At 36.6% G+C, this 20,344-nt stretch overlaps 1 long non-coding RNA gene across 1 annotated transcript; it reads left to right on the forward strand.

Annotated features, from left to right (window-relative positions):
* Positions 1-6,827: 6,827 nt before the first annotated feature.
* LOC114013023 (uncharacterized) lies at positions 6,828-18,491 on the forward strand. Its single transcript, XR_008744903.1, has 2 exons — positions 6,828-14,883; positions 16,008-18,491. It is a non-coding gene; the product is annotated as an uncharacterized LOC114013023 (long non-coding RNA).
* Positions 18,492-20,344: the final 1,853 nt, after the last annotated feature.

A 20,344-nucleotide genomic window follows, 5' to 3' on the forward strand; every position in this document is an offset into this window, starting at 1 on the left:
TTATTACTGTGAGATTTTAGGCACTTGAAAACTATTGTATTCCTTAAATCAGAGAATGAAATAAATTCTATATCAGATAATCCAGGATATGTTCTCACCTTCTCTATTTTGTGTACAACATGTATTTAAATGTGTAATTTCAACATGATTTTATATGGAAATATCTGTGGGAACACTCAGGTAGCTAGATAACTGTTTCATATTTAGGCAGATTTGCCCAGCACATTATAGGGTTTAATGATAAAGAGATCTAAGAAAATAGCCCATACAACAGATATTTTTTGCTTTCACCTCTGAGTGGTGAATTTATTAAAATAAAATTTATTTAATAATTTATAAAGAATTATTTTTAAAAAACATAATACTACTAAAATAATGCTAATGTAAGCAGCACTTCTGTTATTATGAGAAAAAACCAAATGCCTACTTCAAAAAAATAAACATTAGCATAACAAAACTTCGAAGTGCAGAAATTAAGTATTATATCTGAAAAGAACAAGGCTAACATTAGTTTCTCATTATGAAGGTATCAATGGAATAATTTGCCTTTAGTTTTAGTGTAGTGAGTAGAATACAGAATGGTTGCAATAAATAAATCTAAATTTGCCTTAATGTTATCTTTTTACGATAGAGAATCTTGCATAAATGCAAACCCCACAATGAATGGAAGATAAAAAAGACCGCTGATAAATCTTCCTGTAAATGTCTGTAAAAAACCCAAGAAAATTATCTTTGAGGTCATAAAGCATAAAAATGGAGCTAACAATTGCAAACTAAGTTTTATGATATCATTTAAATTCCTTATGAATCAAAAATCCCATGACAAATTTTGTAAATGACTGGGTAGTAAAATATTAAAAGAAAGTCTTAAATATAATAAATCTGTACATTATTTATGGCATGGTGAAGATTAAACTCTTAAAGTAAAACATTGGTATTATTGAAGTAGAATAGGAAGACCTATGGAAAAGAAAAAACACGGATTTGTGAGGAGCTGTAAGACATGGATGTTTAAGAAATCAATGCCTATAGATGTTATCAGTGCTTTGCTGCTTCAAAAATGCAATGTTTGGCATATAGTGGGTTGGAAACTGCCAGATGAATGCATAGAAGGAATATGTGGGGTTTGTGGCTTTTTATTAAAAGTATAAATTGCAATCACCTGTGTATTCAGAGAATGTATACTTAATTAAAAAAACCCCAAGTATAGTCTTTTGAGGATCTGAGAATAATGCATAAATACCAAAACCAAATAATCTTCATTCCCTTTAGTCCTACAGCAAAAATGCCTGGCCCAATACAAAGACCCTCCAATACATCTTCAGGAATGTTTTAAAAATTCGTATGATTTATAGAAGTGGAGTAGATAGCAAAAATTGTAGTCATAATCATGTCCATGGTTGTTCTGTAGACCCATGTGGTTACTAGAAATAAAAGTTCTATACAAAATTCCTTGTTTATTCAGCATGAGCAATGGTTTGCCACTGTGTCTATACTATCTTCTAGTCACATGGCTCAGGCGCTCAGAAATGAAATAGCAAGTACATAAACCATACCAATGAGAGGAATCTTGCTAGTAGGATGCATGTGTACATTTTTTAAAGAAATATTATTTTTATAATATTTTTGCTATTCTCTTCTGAGATTTTAAAAAGCAAAAGCTTGGTAACATTTAAAGAAGGACAATTCTTTTCAGATTTCAGAAGCAGGTCAAGGATAGTAAAACTTCACTGCTTCACTGATTATCACAAGGAGTAATCCAAATATAACTCTCAGAGCTAATAAATTAATGACAATCTGGAAACTAAATCAAACTGCACAGTCAGGCTTAGTCATCTTGATAAAATTCTGTGTTATAAGAAGATGAAAATACAACTCAAAATTAGTAAATTTATTGGAGGCAACAGTACTCCAAAACCTCCTCTGTTTGCCACCTGAATTTGGCCTTTGTACTGGCTACTTCTTATCTTGACTCATTCCTGTCCTGATAACTATTCACTAACTGCATGCTTGAAAGAGATACTGTAGTCCTACAAAGCAAACTTTGAGTTCAATTTCAGTTATTCTGTTGTTGCACATTTATGTTAAATGGTCAGAAGAGATACAACATTGATTTTTGAAATTATCATTACTTCACTTTGGAATTAATGTTTTATGGAAAGGAACAGAAATGGATCACATCCCCTTAAGAGCCATCATCCTGACTGTTACCCTGCAGGTTCAATACATTTTCACATTTAGAAGATTATTTTAATAACCACAATTTCATATTTTCTTTAATGAAAGCTTAAATCACATGGAAAATTATGTGGTTTCCATGAAAGTGTCGTTACAGCTCACCACAATGACTTAATGTACTTTTGGTACATGGTAAGTGCAGCACAGTTCATTTTTATGTGAAAATGCACTGTGGGTTGAATCAAATGATCAGTGATTTCAGCAGGGAAACCTGAGCTCTTGTTCTGCCTTAGAAGCTTTTTAGCCTTGCCCCTCTGAGCAGCTGCACTGAAGCCAAGCCATTCTTAATATACTGCCAAGTGCCTTTGTTGTACTTGTCCTTAATCAGCAATCAACCTGCTTTAACCAAGCCCATCAGCCTGCTAAATTCACATTTTTGTTTCGTTTCATGGGTATAATTTTCAACTGAAAACAAAGAAACCCAAACCCGTAATTGTTCTTGATGAATGCTGGGCACTTCTGAGAATCTGGCTATGCATGTGTGACATACAAGGATAATAATGAGGACCTTCCTTTTTTTGCTTTCCTGACCTTCAAATATTACATTTAAAAAAAAAAAATCTAGAAAAGGTTTAAGAATGATGGTACTGCCTGATGTTATTCCAGGGACATTCACTGAAAGCAGGGAGAGTTTTAAGGAAAACTAGAACTAGGGAATTTAAGAATATGAGAAAAAGAATATGAAAATCAACCAAAAAAAAAAAAAGCATGTTTATCCACATGGAAGCAAATGAAAGATCCTCTCACCCCAGTATTTTAGAATGGTAGAATGGTGGCTTCTCAGAAGATGCTGTCTGGGATTTTCAGTTTTGTTGTTTTATTATATGCACGATTCTGCAAACTATAGTAAGTTGAAGATTGCTTTAATTTTCTCTCTTTACCTGTGCAGGAAGTTTGGTAATACTTATTGTAGTGTGGTTGTGCTGGTTTGCTGCTGCAGGCTTGCAGTTTTACCTTGTTGCTTGCTTATTGAGGTGATGGAGAGATTTATGGGTAAGAGAAGTGGCCTTCTCCTTGTGGTGGCAGCTGCATTGCTTGGAACTTGCAAAACACATGGATGAAGGTTCTGGCTGGCACCCTCCATCTCCTCTAATTCTTCCTCTTCCTTTCTGCTTTGCAGGTGATGGAAATAAGAACCTTTTCTAATAATTCTGACTTGGGCTTTGGATGATAGTGAAATAAACAGTTTTATAAGAGTCAAAAAATAATTAAACATGATTATGAATCCTGAAGAGGGAGGGTTTGTGGAGACATATTCACCGGGACCAATGTTTCTGACAATGTATTTCAAAGGCAAAACCCCCAAACCAAACACCAAAGCAGCTCAGTTTTAATGTATCTTACTTAGATGGAGAAAAGGACACAGCATGTGGGAGTACTTGCAGAGATTTGGAAAGATGTAGCATATCCTTGTCTTGAAATATGTTTTTACAATCCCACTGAAGCTGTTGTGCTGCCAGTAAAGATCTAAAGATTTGAGAATGTGTGGGAAAATTACTTGGGGGGTAGGGGGGCTGGGAGGTTGGAATTAGAGAAAACTGGGACCTAGTAGAAGCATGGTATTACAGAAATGTTTTTAGGGTAAAATGCAGCTATGGCTTTCGGGATGGCTGGCACGGACGGAATCTCCCTGGCCACGGCTCCCTAACCACACACCCTGCCGTCTGAGCACCTGCTGGTGGGAGTAACGGAGGCTGGAGCGGAGCGGAGACCCCGCGGCCGGGCTCTGCTGTGCTCCCTGCGGGAACGGGAACTCGATGGCACCACGCAGCTGATACGTGCATAGCGGTTGTCACACCAAGAATACATGAGAAGATGTCCACTGCTGAGCCGACCGTTTTTATTTTCTTAGATGTAATTATTACATTTATTTTTTAGAAATTATTAAATTTAAATTATTTAATTATTAAAATTAAGTAATTTCCTTAGATGAAACACTCTCATTGCAACACCAACGCACACCTCCATCCCAAAGTCACCCGCCTCTGGGGCACTGCCACACCTCACTGGGCAGGCGACACCAGCCCCTAACAGAAGTGTGTGTGACTGGAGTCACTCAAGCTCCACCTAAATGCAGAGAAAACGGACTGGCCCTGAACTGGAATAAGTCCAAAGCGGGGGGGCGACTTGTTATCTAAACTCACGAATTATCACATGCTGTTTTAGTGTTTAACTATGTGTTAAACGAATGTGTGCACAAAGTTTAGGTCAAGCTGACTCTCTAAAGTTGTTGAAAGTGAAGAAGGAAGGGACTTTTAATCAAGGGAGTCAGCCTTGGGAAGGACGGGAAACAAACAATGGATGGTGAAAAGAACACTGTTATCTAAGTTATGCAGAAAGAAGCTTTCAAGTGAGGAAAGCTCTGGCCACAAAAGGAGACAAGCTGATAGGTGTTGCAACCCCCACACATCAACAGAAAATTAGTTGAAAATAGGACAGAGGTAATTGTGGCAGTGGGAGATTGCGACCTCTGACTCAAATAGCCCCCCGAGAGAGGGCAAAACCCCATTTGGGGAGCACGCGTGTTAGCAGAAAGCTTCCTTAGTGCTGTATGAGGATGCGCGCTGATCTGCATTAGAAGCGAGACACTTGTAGCCAGTCCTGTGTATGGTCAATGAATGTGCAACGTACTGTGAAGTACAAAAAGTGGATAAGTGAGGGGAGAAGTTAGGGAAGACTCCATCGTAACTCCTGGGATCAGTCGATGGGCTGAACCTGTCTTGTCCCGCATAGGAACACCTATTGGGTAAGAACTTGATTCTGTGACTAACCCATGCTAGCTGTTACTAAGTGTGTTGTTTTAAGCTCATTTTACAGTCAGTGTATTATCACTGGCAATCTTTGAACTTGATTCTGTCACAAACTCGTACTTCGTATAATAGAAGTCTTCAGCTGAAGTTCATTTTGTATAAATCTTCGGAGGTTTGAGTAGTTGTTGCAAGGGACTTGACTCAGTGATGCTGTCTGTGGCGGTCCCTGTGTATGTTAGTGGAATCACCCTGCGATACAGTGGGCTGTCAAAACACAGATAGACAAACTAGTCAGACACAAATGTTTCATCTTGGGAAACTGACAGGCTGATCAAATATAAAGGGTTTCAGGAAACCCCTCTTCTTAATGTGACAGAATGTATGACTACTATCCTAAAAATATAGGACTGAATTACTGTATAAAGGCAAAGAAATAAGTGCTTGGTTTCAGTGTTGTTTCATGGATTTGCATTTTTGTTCTTGCCTTTTCTTTTTTCTGTTCTTTTTAACCTTGTCCTGTTGTTTCTTTGCTTTAATTCTTTCATGCTTTATGCCATACAGTTTTTTAATTGGCCTGTTTTCATCTTCTGTTTGTTTTTCTAGTCTCATATTATCCTTCTACTCTATAGTTTGTCCTTATTTTTCTTATTCTGTTTCTCACTTATTTCTCTGTTGTCCTCATTCCCATCTGTTTTCTCTGTGTGTTCAAAGAATAGGTTTGTGTTCTGTTCTTCTAAATCACAGTTGGAACTATAGTTTGGAAGTTAGTGTGTCAGATCTCCTAATATAAGCAAAATTAAAAACTTACCCTGCTTAAACTAAAACGCATGATGAGAGGAAGATTTATTATATAATGAACTTTAAAATTACATATGCATTCATATGCAGACACAGACTACAATATACAGTAGCCTTACAGGGCCAGATCCCTAAACCTGCCTTTGTTCATCACAAATGACCACAGCAGACTGGAGAAATTGTTTGGAATATATGCTACAGATACATATATCTAAATATATATATATATGATGGATTAATATCTGCTTATATACTATTTCTTCCCCTTCTCCCTGTGGAATGCCAAAGCTAAGGGAGGACAAAATTGTTTGAACAGCTCAAGGTGTGATCAATGGGTGACTCTTAACATGAGGTTAACATCAGTGTGGTTCAGCAGAGGCCTGCTGAGAATCCAGCTCTGTTCAGTGTTTCCCGTATCCCTCAGATGACAGTACTGGGAATATGTTTATAAAATCAAATGACATGAATGTGAAAAGGATAGCTGCTGGAACTTAGACCAATGAGAATTCATTGTGATCCTGACAAATCAAAGATACCTTCTGATAAAATGTTATGAAATTGCGTAAGGGAATGTGTAAGATACTGCACTTTGTTTTCCAGCATACAAAGGTAAGATTGGTGTAGGTAAAACCCTGCAGAACAGGAGCCAGGCATTTTTCTTGATATGAAGGTGAAGCTATTAGTAAGAAAACCGCTATCACACAGGAGGCAGAATTAGCATTACAGGTAGGAAGATATGTGAAGTAATTCTACCTAGTATTTACTCAGTCTTGGCTTTACCAGTTGATAAAGACCTATCCAGTCTGGTGCCTTGCACTTCAAGCAAGATGTAGGGCACTCAGAGAGAACAGAAAGGGAGAAAACACTGTAAGATGGGCTAGAAAACATGAACTCCATAGAGACTGGAAGTATTGGAAGTAGATGACTGAGGGAAAACAGCAGTTCTCAAGTACAAAACCTGCTACAGCATAAGGAAAGGAGTAATGTGGGGTTTTTTTTCTGGCATCACAGAATATTATTTATTCTGAAATATATAATAAATTTCAGCAGAAGGATTCAGGTTAGATTGAAAATTCTTTTTAATGTTAAGGATAGTGAAGGACTGGATTAGTTTTCCACAGAAGACTTTAACTGAAGGTTTTTAAGAGAAGTGTAGACAATCTGCCAGAAATTACCCACACGTTGTTAATCACCCCTTGGGATTGGGAGAGAAATTGGATTATAGACTCCTCAAGGTCCTTTTCAACTCTGTTCTTCTTAGACTTTTTGGGATTAAAAAAATATTGTCAGCTTCATAAGAAATAATAACTTATAAATATTCCTATAGGAGGTAAAAACTTCTGCTTTTGCAACCTTCCCCAGTCTTATGAAAGGGTTTCTCACTTCATGGAAGTTTATTTATCAATTCATGAGACAGATGCTTTCTTCCAGTGTATTTGCTACTATTTACTTCAGCATCTTTTCCACTTTCCAAGTTCAGTACTGCTGGAAGCAACATTTCTTAACATTCAGTTACTGGAAATCCTTTTCCCAACAGAGCACTGGCAAAGTGATTTAATGACAGCAGTATCAGTGGTACTGAGTATTCCAGAAATTTGTACAGCTTTTAAAGAGAAGGGTAATAAAGAAGTGGGGAAGAAACAAAGAACAGGAAAAGGAGAAATACATACTGACATGAAGAAACAGTGGAAAAAACTAAGCAGCAACAGAAAATGCTTATGAATGATGAAATAAAGTGAAATGGAAAATGTTAAGAAAGCAGCTATTTAGGAGTGAAGGTCAAAGTGAGAAAACGCAAGTCAGTGGGATGCTTAAAAAGAGCAAGTCCACATTTTCCTGTAGACTTTCTCTATTTTTTGCTCGCGTTCTATTGACACAACACCTGCTATTGACATTTGAAAAATAATGGAGTGTTCTAAGCATTGTTCATCTGTTTTATTTGTAAATATTTTCAGTTATTTTGAGGAAATGCCAAATGAAAACTTCACTAATTCAGCAATGAAAAGGAAGATACAAGTATGAATGAACAGCCACAAAAGTGTTTCAAGTGGGCCTGGTTTTATTTTGTTTTTTCCTTGTAGACTTGCAACAGGTATAAAAAGTTCGATTCCCTGAATCCACTTAGTATTTTTAGTGGAGACTGCTTAAATCCATCACCTTTATGTGTAGCAAAAAAGGAAAATACATGATTCCTACTCTAAATGTGCTGCCCACTTGCAGTCTTTGGTAAATGAATCTAAGGTAAGTTGAATTTCGTAATACCTGTATTTTGTTGGTTTATTCCCAGTTGTGGGTTTTCATCTGCAGCTTTTTGAACATAAGTTGTGTTCTTACCTTAATGCAGCCTGTGGTCTTTGCATTGTCAACACAGCCTGAATTCTTGATGTGATGGGTAAAAAGACATTGTTTTGATCCAATGTCTGAAGCAGTGCTCTGCAATCCTCAGCATAGACCTTGTCGCAGCAGGACAAGCATGTGATTTGTGTAAATGCAGCATCTTTGTGGCTGTACCATTCCCTGTTAGAAGTGTACTACAGTACGTCTGTGCTCTGCAGAGCCCAGCCTCATAGGATACATAGGCTGTAGGGCATTTACTTTTGCAGACTCTTCCCTAAAACTCCTACAAGTGGACAGCCTTCTTCAGGAATGAGAGAAGAGACACAATTTGCCTCTAAGACTGCAGAAGTAAAAGGAAAATTGTATCCCACAAGTGTGAGGCCATAATATAAACTCACCAATCAGCAGTAACTTCTTTGAGAAAGAAAATGGCTCATCTCTACTCTTAAGTGCTTCTTGTAGCAACTTTAGGACCATTACTGCAGGTAAATCGAAGACCATTTAGTGCTATGTGAGATTCTCAGTTTGGCCTAAATCTGCTTTGAAAATTCACAGGAAAACCATCCAAAGTGTGCTTTTTAAGGAAATAATGTTTAATAAACAGAGTAATTGACTCTTAGTTGAGACAGACTTTGCTTTTTAGGGGGGGCAGCAGGTATTCAGACTCCAAAATGAGATTGTGACAAATAGTTTCAGAACTAGTAAACAACAAAACTGGCTACCAAAAACAACAGTGCGGTAACCCAGAAATAATGCAACACAAGCTAGTTTGTTTGGCAACTGCCTGTATAAATAAGACAAAGGTCCTTTAGGGTTGCTAAGCCAGCACAAAGCTTCTTATGGGCCAAAAAGGGAAAACAAAAATATGTCAAATAGATGATTCTTTGTCATTATGGATTTTTTGTTTTGTTTTGCTCTGCATTTCCTAATGTATCTGTGGATTTAGTTGGGTGGAAGGATGACGTCAGCTAGTCTTTTTTCAGTCCTTACTATTTCTGGTTACTCTTTTGCAAAGCTCAGAGGCTAGTTAATTTTTAGGAAGTAAATCTAATTCCTTATAATGAAATTTGGTTTCCTGCTGTTGTTTTACATATAATCCAAAACAAGAATGTGTACAACATGAAACATGAAAAGATGATATTTTTCAAAGAAACGTACCATAATTGTATCCAAAAAACGTGCCTGTGTACACACTAACATCATATCCATATTATTAAATAGTACTTCTACTCATGCTAGTATTATTTCCATTTTAATTGGGATTTTGCCCTTAGCAATTAAATCCTCTGCAGAAGCAGCTTAGCATCCAGAACCTGCTAGGATAATTCATTGAAGAGGGACATTTTCAGGGACTACACCAGTAGCAGATCCAGGATTTGTACCAAAAGCCCACTTAGTGCTGCCTTTATGTAGGATTCTGTAACATACACAGATTTGAGAATACTGTGGCCAGTATTTCTTATGCCTACTGTTGTCCTATTTAATGGTTTTTTGTAGGCTACTGATAGTGTTGGGTTTTTTTTCCCTCCATATTATTTCACGTTCAATACAGAAAATAATACCGTACTAAGATGAGAGATTTTTTTTTACCTCAACTATCTGGCTGGGCATTAAATGCAAACTTTTCCTTGAGCCTTTATAATATAATGCTCCCATAAGAATGATTTAGGACTGTTTCAATTTATATAACTTGTGAATTGAAAGGTGAACAAAAATGTCTTTACAATTGTGTATCTAGCATAGCTGCAAAAATAAATTGAATTGATCCAGCTTTTTTTAAAATAAGGGGAAGACAGTCTAAGTCCCCCTATCGAGTCTGTTTTAAGGACAAGCTGAAGTTTATATTTCCTCAATCTCTAGCTTATGGGGAATGATAAGAAAAAGTGGCACTTGGCTAAAATTTAATTATTTGTATTAATTTTTAACAAGTGTGTTCTGAACTTACGTTTAGGAAACCATGCGTTTGATTTTGGTGTTGGATATTGTGGATGAGTATGTACAACAAATGCAGTTTTCCAGGTTTCCTCTGCAATGTATATGACAGATTTATTTTGGAACCATTAGGTCACAGCACAATAAAAATAAAGTAGTTAAATGGAATAGTATAAAAACTGGATTAACAAGCTAGATATCTCTGCTACTAGAAACAAATTAACCTAAACTATACAGGTTATATCAAAGCAGCTAATGAAACATCTGTAAAACTTAAAACAGAAGGAGCAGAACTTCTCACAGTTTATGACACAAATGAAGTGTCAGACTTGTACAGCATATACATGGAGTACATCTGGTACTAGTTGGCCGTGACTGATTATGAAATGAAAAAGATTAATGAACACGCATTATGGAAAAAATCTGAATTTATGATTTAAAAAAAAAAATAAAAGAAACTTTGGTTAATTCTTTCAGTATAATTTTCAAAAAATTGATGTTCTGGGAAATTCAGAAAAACATTTATGTATAAAATCAGTGATCAGTATGTATACTCAGAACCTTCAGGTGGGTGTGATTTTCTTAATTAGTTATTTAAAAAATAAACAGCTAATAAGAATTAGGTTAAAATCTATTTAAAAAAACAATAGTTTTCTATGGCCACATCACTAATATTGGGACAGAAAGCATCTCCATATTCCTGGATTTAGAACTTTACCATGCCTGCATCCTGACTCTGTATCTGAGTGTGAATTTAGGGGGTGGGAAGCTGTAAGCGCTCTCTATTCTGTATTATTCTAGATGCAATTAACTATATGGTGTTTACATTGTGGCCATGGGATTTTCCTGCTTTTATAAATACAGTTTATTTTTAACAGGAGTTTGTGAACTTGCCCTTCTATCTTGAAATGAGATCTGTATTTCTTCCTAACACAACTTGACTGGCTTCAGTAAACTTAGACCACAGAGGAATGTGGCCTATTTTTTTTTTCCAATTATTTAAGTTAAATTTTTAATGGAAGGTTACTCTAGTGCATCCATGAGTTGATTACTATTAAAATACATTACCTTATAAAATTAGTTTTAAGATCACCTATGAAAATGGCATTTAGAAATCTTGTTGTTTATCCAGTTTGATCCTAAAATATTACTGTATCTGCAGAACATAGGAAAGCTCATAGTGGAAGACAGTACCCTTGACATCCCTCTGTGTGTTACTTCCTGAATTCTTGAGAAAATCAGTTTATAATAGTATGTGAATTACATGTCATATGAATTATATGAATGGTATATAGATTAATATGAATTAATTTATCCTTGACATAGCTACTCATTCAACAGGCAGAAGCAATGACAGAGTGAAAGAATGCAGCAATCAATAACGTTCTGTTTTATGGATGTTGGGATTTTCTAATTGAAAGATCACCATCCATAAGAACCTTCCTTTATTACAGATATTTATTAGTAATACTGCTGTAACACCCTAATCCCTAGATTTTTATACTTAAATCCCTTACATGATTGTTGCTGTTGAGTTGTGTGGTGTATTCCTACTGTGAATAAAATATTTCTGACAAAATATTTGTCCTGGTTTCAGCTGGGATAGAGTTAATTTTCTTCTTAGTAGCTGGCGCAGTGCTGTGTTTTGGCTATGATGTGAGAACAATGTTGATGGCACACTGATGGTTTTAGCTGTTGCTGGGTGATGTTTTTACTTAATCAAGGACTTTTCAGTTCCTTGGGCCCTGCCGGCCAGAGGGCTGGAGGGGGATGGGAAACTGGGAGGGGACACAGCCAGGACAGGTGACCCAAGCTAGCCAAAGGGACATTCCATACCATATGACGTCATGCTGAGTATATAAACTGGGGGAAGAAGAAGGAAGGTGGGGACATCCACTATTATGATGTTTGCCTTCCTGAGTAACCGTTACGTGCAATGGAGCCTGGCTTTCCTGGGAATGGCTGAAACCCCTGCCTGCCCGTGGGGAGTGGTGAATGAATTCCTTGTTTTGCTTTGCTTGTGTGCACGGCTTTCGTTTCATGTATTAAATTGTTATCTCAACTCTCGAGTTTTACATTCCTTTCCGATTCTCCTCCCTATCCCTCTGGGTGAGGGGGCAGTAAGCAAGCAGCTGTGTGATGCCTGGATGCCAGCTGGGGTTAAACCACAACAATATTTAAGTTTTAAAAGCTGTTTTCTCTGAAAGGCAGCACTAATACCATTTATAGTCAACCACAGGTACATTCCTATAAAGCAGCCTTTGCCATGTTGTAGTAGCACAGCATCTGCTATATTCTCAGCTCCTGAGGGGACTCTAGAGATTACAAGACAATTTTAATTAGATCACTGGTATTCACAAGAGATTCTAAATACTAGCACACATTACAGTAAAACTATGTTGAAAGTTAGGTTGACTGTGAAGTTGATTGTAATCCCTGATTTTAACTGTCTTTAAACTGCAAAGACATTTCTGATGCTGACCACAGGTGGTTTTGTTTTGAACATTTGACTGGGAGAATAGTTAGAAAAATTGCTTAGGAAATGCATGGTGGGTAGTGATGGTTCTAAGAACGGATTTAAGCAAAAAGCTACTACCTATTAATCTGACGTACATGGTTATCAGCTGTTATCATGTATTCTCAAGTTCTGACTAAATTCTTCTCAGTTTTCTTATAGAATTTAGTACAATCGTTTGAATCTTTTTACCTCCCCCTTGGCAAAGGCAACACAAAAAAAAACCCAAAAGAAGATAATTTCAACTTTTCAAAGCTCACAAGTAAAACACAGATATCCTTTGAAAATGAGAACTGATTCCCTGCATAAGAATGGAGTTCCGTAGTTCAGTCACCTGCAGAGTCACCTCTGGCAGTCCAGTCAAGCTTTCTTCCTAAGGACAATGATGGATAGAACTGTATTACTCTTGCGGGAATGTCTTGGGTTTATCATTTTACAGCAGATCTTGATCACTTCTGCTGTCCATTATCATTATCTGCAAATCATTTATATCAGATATAGTAAGAAGAAATGCTAGACTGGAATGCTCCCTGCTTAGATAAACTCCAGAGATGTCTTTTAAAGTTTTGTACTGGTGCATATATGACCACATAGTCTTATGAGAAATAATTTAAAGATTGGTATATATAGGTTAGATTGTATTGGTGATTCCCATTACTTAAAATAGGTGCTTTTTTATGCAGTATTTGTGGATTGATTGGTTTTTTATTTGTTTGTCTTTTAAAGTATATGGTATCCAAGGCAGGAATCAAGCATATTGTGTTTGTAGAGCAAATACGGTAAGAGTGAAGAATGATACTTCCTACAGCAGCACTGTAATGAGACAAAATAGCTTGGGTGAAATTCCGGTTATGGTATTGACAGCAACATATTTTTGCAATTATTTCCACTCCTCAATCAAATAAGAAGCAATTTGAGAACACATTTCCCACATATAAACCCCTGATCTTATTAAATCTGCAGAGGAATTGGTTTTGCCAAGTATGCTTTAAATCGAAATGCTACCGAACTATTTAAAAAATGAAAGCTTCTACAAGTCTTCATATACAATCAATTTTGGTTGTGTTGCTGTCTTCATTTTCTGTTTCTCCCTTGCTAATAATTACTGTCTGTATACTATTTTGGTTTGGTTTAGTCTTTTTGGTTTTAAATCACTTTTTCACCTAGTGCCCAGATGGCTTTGGTTATAAGTTGGCTTTGTCATTTTTTTATGATGGAAGGGATTATGATTGAGATTTGGCTTCTCCATCTACCCTTGTGTGCAACATTTAAAAAAAAAACCACAACACACCTCTAACTATAGAAGTCATTAAATCAAGATGTTTGCTTAATTTTCTTAAAGTGTTTAGCGCACATGAAGTTAAGCATGTGTATACGTCTTTGCAGTGTTGACTCCTACATCATTGTTATTTCAACAAATTTTTAACACATGTTCTTTCTTATTTAGCATAACCTTAAACCATACCTAACCTTAAATCTTTCAGCACAGAAATATATTATTTAGCCAAATGTTTATGGAAGAAAAATCCTACAGGAATTTTCATTATTGTCTGTTATGATTTTGTATATACCCTTTGTTTAAATTGAATATACCAAGCAGAAGATTTCACTATAGATCATCTTTTTGCTGTCATTCCTGCTGCAGATCCAGTGCTAGTAGTCAGAATTACATGAAGACAACTATTGGACATTTTTTAAAAGGAGTTTTACAGATCCAGCTCTTGATGGAAAGTCTGTAAAGCGATCATCCCATCTGTTCTACCCATATATGAAAATAGTAGTTGTCTTAGACACTTGAAATGCCTCACTTAATGCTGATAATGGTATCACAAACCTTGTGTCATATTTGTACAAAGTATAATGATTACTTCCCTACAACAAACATTTTAAATATTTTTACTGTATTATGCAAATATAAAAAATAGGATAAAAACTTCAATACCTTTCATTTGGTAATGTCTTAACATAGGTGATCAGTGCTGGACTATTGGCAAGAAAAGTAACAGCTGCTCCTTCATATACTCTTATAATGATAGGATATTTGGTGCAAGTGTGATCTTACTAATTTTGTTATTTTAAGAATATGTCTTTTGTGCTCTAAGTCTGGTTGATCTGAATTTATTTATTCCTTTTTCCTCTCCAGTATTTGTCTTCTTAACTTCCAGATTTCCTCAGGTATCAGGAATAGAATTTGAACTTCATCCAGATGCAGAACCAGGGCATGGAATTGTAGGACACTCAGTAAAAAACCAAGGACTGTATCTGAAGTAAAGCAAGATCTACCAACTTGCCATTGACAAATATTTGGCTAATGTAAGCTGTGATATGTTTATTGTTATTTTTCATGCTTGTGAAGCTTTATTTTCATAAAGTACAATCTGATTGATTGCTGAATTATGGGTATACTGGATTATAATTGCATTTTTTTCCTTTTTTCCTCCATTAGTTTTCAAATTTCTTAATTTCCTGATATTCCTATGTCTTTTGTTTGATAAATATTCCTGCCATCCTGCAGAAGATTAGTAGACACAGATATCAAGCCTGTTTTTTAAACTCTCTTACTCGCCTTCTAGTAAAGTTCACACATGCAAATACTATTTTTGCATATTCAAATTAAATATAGCTATTTGTAGCCACAATCTCTCAGTCTTATTTGCATGCAAAATCTACATGTTCAATCTGGAAGTTATTTAAGAAGGTAGCTCCAAGCAATTTCAACTCACTTTTCCAATGAATAAAAAATTCATACTAAACCAAAAATTCAATAGTTTTATTACTAATGCTTTTGCAGCCTTACAATTCAAAGTAATTTTGAAATAAGCATTTAAATGTGTACATTTACAGAACTGTCATATATGAGAATGTGACCATTTATTTCTCTCAGTGACTTTTTTTTGTGGTCATCTTGTAGTCATCCAGTTTACTGGGACTTTGAATAATGCAAATAAAGCTATATAATACACAAAATACTAAATATTAGGACATTAGTCTATGGGAACATTATCAGAGTGCAGCTCAGAAAAGGCAGGAAAGATCTGTGGCAGCTTCTGGGTACCCAGCCCTGTAAGTCCACAGAGCTGCTACTTTATGAATATGGTAATGATTTGTCAAATACAAGCTGCTTCACAGATTATTCACAGTTGATCCTTTTGGGATGATCACTCCTGCAGGCATGTAGAGATGGGTTTCTGAAAGGACATGGAAATGGAGGAGGTAGAAAGACTCCTAAGGATGTTAAATCCTGTTTTAAAATTCTAGTCCCCTTTTAGGGAAGTGTATTTAACACTCAGAGGCTTTGGATTTAGTGTATGAGGCTTTCAAGGGACAAAAGCCTTTCTGATAAAGTCCCCATTTTACCCTCACAAATTATTTTTCCAGTATTTAGGTCTATAGATACATCCTGACACTGTCACCATCAAACTTCTTTTCTTGCTTAGCCTTTCATAAACGTCTTGTATACATCCATAAACGTCTGGAGAGAGCGAAGATTGCATCACTCTATCTCCTCTAGGCACCAGTGACAGAAATTTTGTTGTACTGGTTTTTCCATGGTTACAGAAGTTGCAATTAATTTAAAATAACTTCAATATGACAAAGAAGGCTTTAAAAGCAGCTAAGACCATATTGTTACTGGAAGACCCCCTTCAGTTCTTATATAACTGAGATTAAGGTGGGATATATGTATTTTAAATATTGAATTAGTTGGGCAGGTCTGAAAAATCCCACCTAAGATTTTATTCTTTACAGCCATGAATACAGCCCTTTAAGGTGGTTTTAGTTTCTTCTCAGTGATGCTTGAATAAAGCTGTTTCATTCAGAACACTATTTACTTATGAGAAGGGACAGATAACTGAGCTAAGGAATTTTTTTTAGATGACTACAATACTAACTTAAAGGCCTACTCTTTGAAGAGACTTTTGCCATCAATTCATGAAACTTACAGGGTGAAATATATTCTTCTACCAATAAGCTATGGCCCTGTCCCAAATTTGAAATGCAGAAACAAAAACCCCCCAAATGGAATTTACTTACAGGCAGTTTAAGACAGTGAGTACAAATCCTTTTAGTAGTTCAGAAAGCAGTTCTCCTTTAGTCAAAGACATACAAAACACTCCAGAAATGAAGCATTATTCTTTGTCATCCATGTTCTTGCACTTAAATGAACAGTTCATGGCATGTTCTAATGCTGGCTATCTTATATCTTGTTCAATGTTTCCCACACCCAAAAGACTGTGAATAAACGACTCTTATTTGTATCATATGTCTCAGCTTGTGAACTTGATTTGATGGCTCTTTCTAAGAAAATTCATTGCTTCATAGAGAGGAAATGCAGAATATGGTGTACAGTTTTTAAACTGACTGTAAAGAGGGACAGAGAAGTCAGTAGTAGATGCAATACCAAATATCTTTTAATATGTTCCAAAATAGGATAGGGAAGTCTATCAGACTGTTGTGGTTTAACATGGCAAGCAGCTAAACACCACACAGCCACTCACTCACCCTACACCCACTGCAATGGGATGAGTGAGAGAACTGGGGAAAAACCCTAAAATTCATGGGTTGAGATAAAGACAGTTTAACAGGACAGAAAATGAAGGGAAAATATGAATAATTATAATAATGGTAAAAAAATTTAGAATATACAAAAAAATGGATGCACAGTGCAATTGCTCATCACCTGCTGACTGAAGCCTAGGCAGTTCTTGAGCAGCAGCCCCCTGTCAGCTTTCCCCCCCAGTTTATATGCTGAGCATGACGTCATATGGTATGGAATACCCCTTTGGTCAGTTGGGGTCAGCAGTCCCATCTGTGTGCCCTCCCAGCTTCTTGTGCCCACTTGCTGGCAGGCGGTGTGAGAAGAGAAAAGGCCTTTACTCTGTGAAAGCACCGATCAGCAGTAACATAAGCGTGTTAACAACATTATTCTCATCCTAAATCTAAAACACAGCACTACCAGCTACTAGGAAGAAAGTCAACCCTGTACTATCTGAAACCAGGACACTGACATTCTGGGATAAGCACCTGTTACACATGGACTTTTGATTCTAGAGAACGGTGTGAAAAGTGAAGACAGTTGAAACCATTTTCATAGATCTAAATTAGATAAGCCAGACAAAGGATCACAAGCTTCTATGAGTGGTGCCAAAACCCAGAAAAAAGTCTGTCTCAAAGCATCCACATTAGCTAAGATGTTCTATTTGTAATTTTGCCAAAGCAATTTATAACCCTATATCTGTAAAGGCTTCAAAAATTCTGCTGGGATTAGATCGTTTTGTTTTGAGAAAGTATGAAGGAAATCAGGTCAAAGCCACAGAACAAAACCTAGAAATCCTATTAGCATTTCACAATGGAGAGCTTGAGATAATGCAATGATGATCTAATTTCTAATGAAAGTAGATGTCTAGAAGTTCAGTGAGAAACAGAAGCTCCTCATTTTTCTTCTAAATCTTTTTCTTTAACTATCCTCCCTTAGGTTCACTGGCTATGCCTCTTGATCTCTGTACAGCTGTGTGAATTGCTTTATACCTATTTTTTCTGTCCTTGAAAAGCCAATGAAAAAAATGTAACCTTTTTTCTGTTGAACCTACTCCTAGAACAAGCACCCTTTGATGGATAATAAAAGTGGCCTAATTGATGTCTTCCTTATCTTTCCCAATTGATCCTGCTGCAGCTGGCATGTTGGGTGCAGGAAAGAGTCATTCTATTCACAGCCTGTCCACAGCTAATACAGCCCCCACATTACTTTAAACCAGAACAGTGGGCTGAGGATTTCTAATGGACTTCCTGATACATGCATACAGGTCAAGCCAAGTTATTCACCCTCTCTGAATCCCATACTAGCTCCCTCCTTATCAATGCATTGTATTTAAACTCTTTTTCCTCACACTGAAAATTAAAATTAAATTAGTTTTTCATGATTATCCCTCTCTCCTTGTCATACTATTCAAACTTCCTGATGACTTTTTTCTGTTAGAATAATTGATCATCATATGCACTTTGCATAATACATATACGTACTGTCCTCAGTCTGTGGATCAGAAGGAGTTTTTTGAAAGTTCCTGGGCACTAGGTGCTTGCGTGCACCCTATGCATTAGACTTGACCCATACGTAGAGCTCTAGTGCACTTGCTGCACGGTGTGTTAAAGGTATTTCTGAAGGAACAGATAGGAGGTATAGGACTACTGTTACGGTCTTCTTTCAAGCTATGGATTTGAGGGCCAAAGTCTTAAAACAGCACTGTGTGTAACCAGCATGTCAGAAATATCTAGCAAAAAGCAGTAGCAGTTAGGTTGAAGCTTAACTTTTAGCTTCAACTCATCTGTGTGAGATCAAAAGTGGAGTTCTGGTAATGAATAGTTCATCCTACAAAACCCTGAACAAACAGTAATTCCACAATCATGGTCTTGTGTCACCCATGAAGTTTGTATTATTTATCTAAATTATAGGTTATAATAAAAACCTGAGGTTTAAAGTGTTTGTTAAATATACCAGAGGTACCATACAAACAGATCAATATTTAAGTTAAATGAAAAATAGTTAATGCAATTATTTTTATTCTTTTTTGTATTACTTTATTATAACATATTTTGAATTTGCCACAAGCCTTCAAAGAAAACACAGTAAAAAATACCAGTAAATGCAGTGCCTGCTATAGAAGGAAGGATTTGTCACACTTCCCAGAAGACGAACACTCATAAGAACTTGGAATGGTGAGAGGAGGTTTTGCACATGCTCCCTATGGCTCTCAGGAAGGACTGCAGCAACTCTGACTGACAGAATGTGATAAACAGCATCAAGGCTAATACAGAACCTAAAAACTGCTTCTTCTATAAACTGGTAATGTCAAACACCAATTTCTTAATGAACACTCAGCATAATTATATTGTGTTACTTTGTTTCTTCTTTCCCTTAAAGTTGAACAGTTTCATTGTTATAAACATTTATTCGAAATATAGCCTGAACATTTTTTGCGTTCATCCATTATCTGACAAGGGAAACGTATTTTATTTTTTTTTAAAGGTTTTTTAAAACTAGAGAGCAAATGTTCAGATAGTTAGTAATTGACTTATTCTGGTGGTTTTATTAAACAATTTTCTCCTATTCTTGAAGAAAATTTTGATTAATTTTGAAGTCCACTACTTGAAAGTGGTAGCATGAATAAATTTGTTTATAATATTATGTAAGAAATATATTTAGCAATATAAAAATAAATGAGAAATCTACTGGTTTCCAATATAAAAATAACCAGTATGATTGTAATAATGCTTATGTAGGTTACAGTGATGATGGCAGGAGGATGCTTAGACAGCTGGTATAAATTGACATAGAAAGGGAAAATGTTTATTTCAAGAGGTCATAGATCATAGAATGGTTTGGGTTGGAAGGGACCTTAAAGAGCAACTACTTCCAACCTTCCTGCCTTGTTCCCAGCCTTGTGTGAGGAGATCCAACAGAACAGAGATTCTCAAGAGCTGCTGAGCCGCTGCCAGGGGTGGGGAGCAGACTGAAGGGCAAAGAAGGTGTAGGCCCGCTGCTGTAGGCAGCAATGGCTGGAGTTCCAGAGCTACCGGAGCAGGATGGGCACCAGCAGCACCTCCCCACAGGAATAACCCAGGAGGGCACTTGGCTCTCCAGCTGCGGCTGCCCTGTCTCCTTCATGCCCAGGCTCTGGGCAGACAGAGCTTTGATTCCAGGGTGCAGGGCCAGTCCCACTCTGGCTGATACCCCTTCCCACCACCCTCCCTGCCCCGGGCTGGGGAACAAGCTGGCTTT

Source organism: Falco peregrinus, chromosome Z (genome assembly GCF_023634155.1).
Source record: "Falco peregrinus isolate bFalPer1 chromosome Z, bFalPer1.pri, whole genome shotgun sequence".
Lineage (NCBI taxonomy): Eukaryota > Metazoa > Chordata > Aves > Falconiformes > Falconidae > Falco > Falco peregrinus.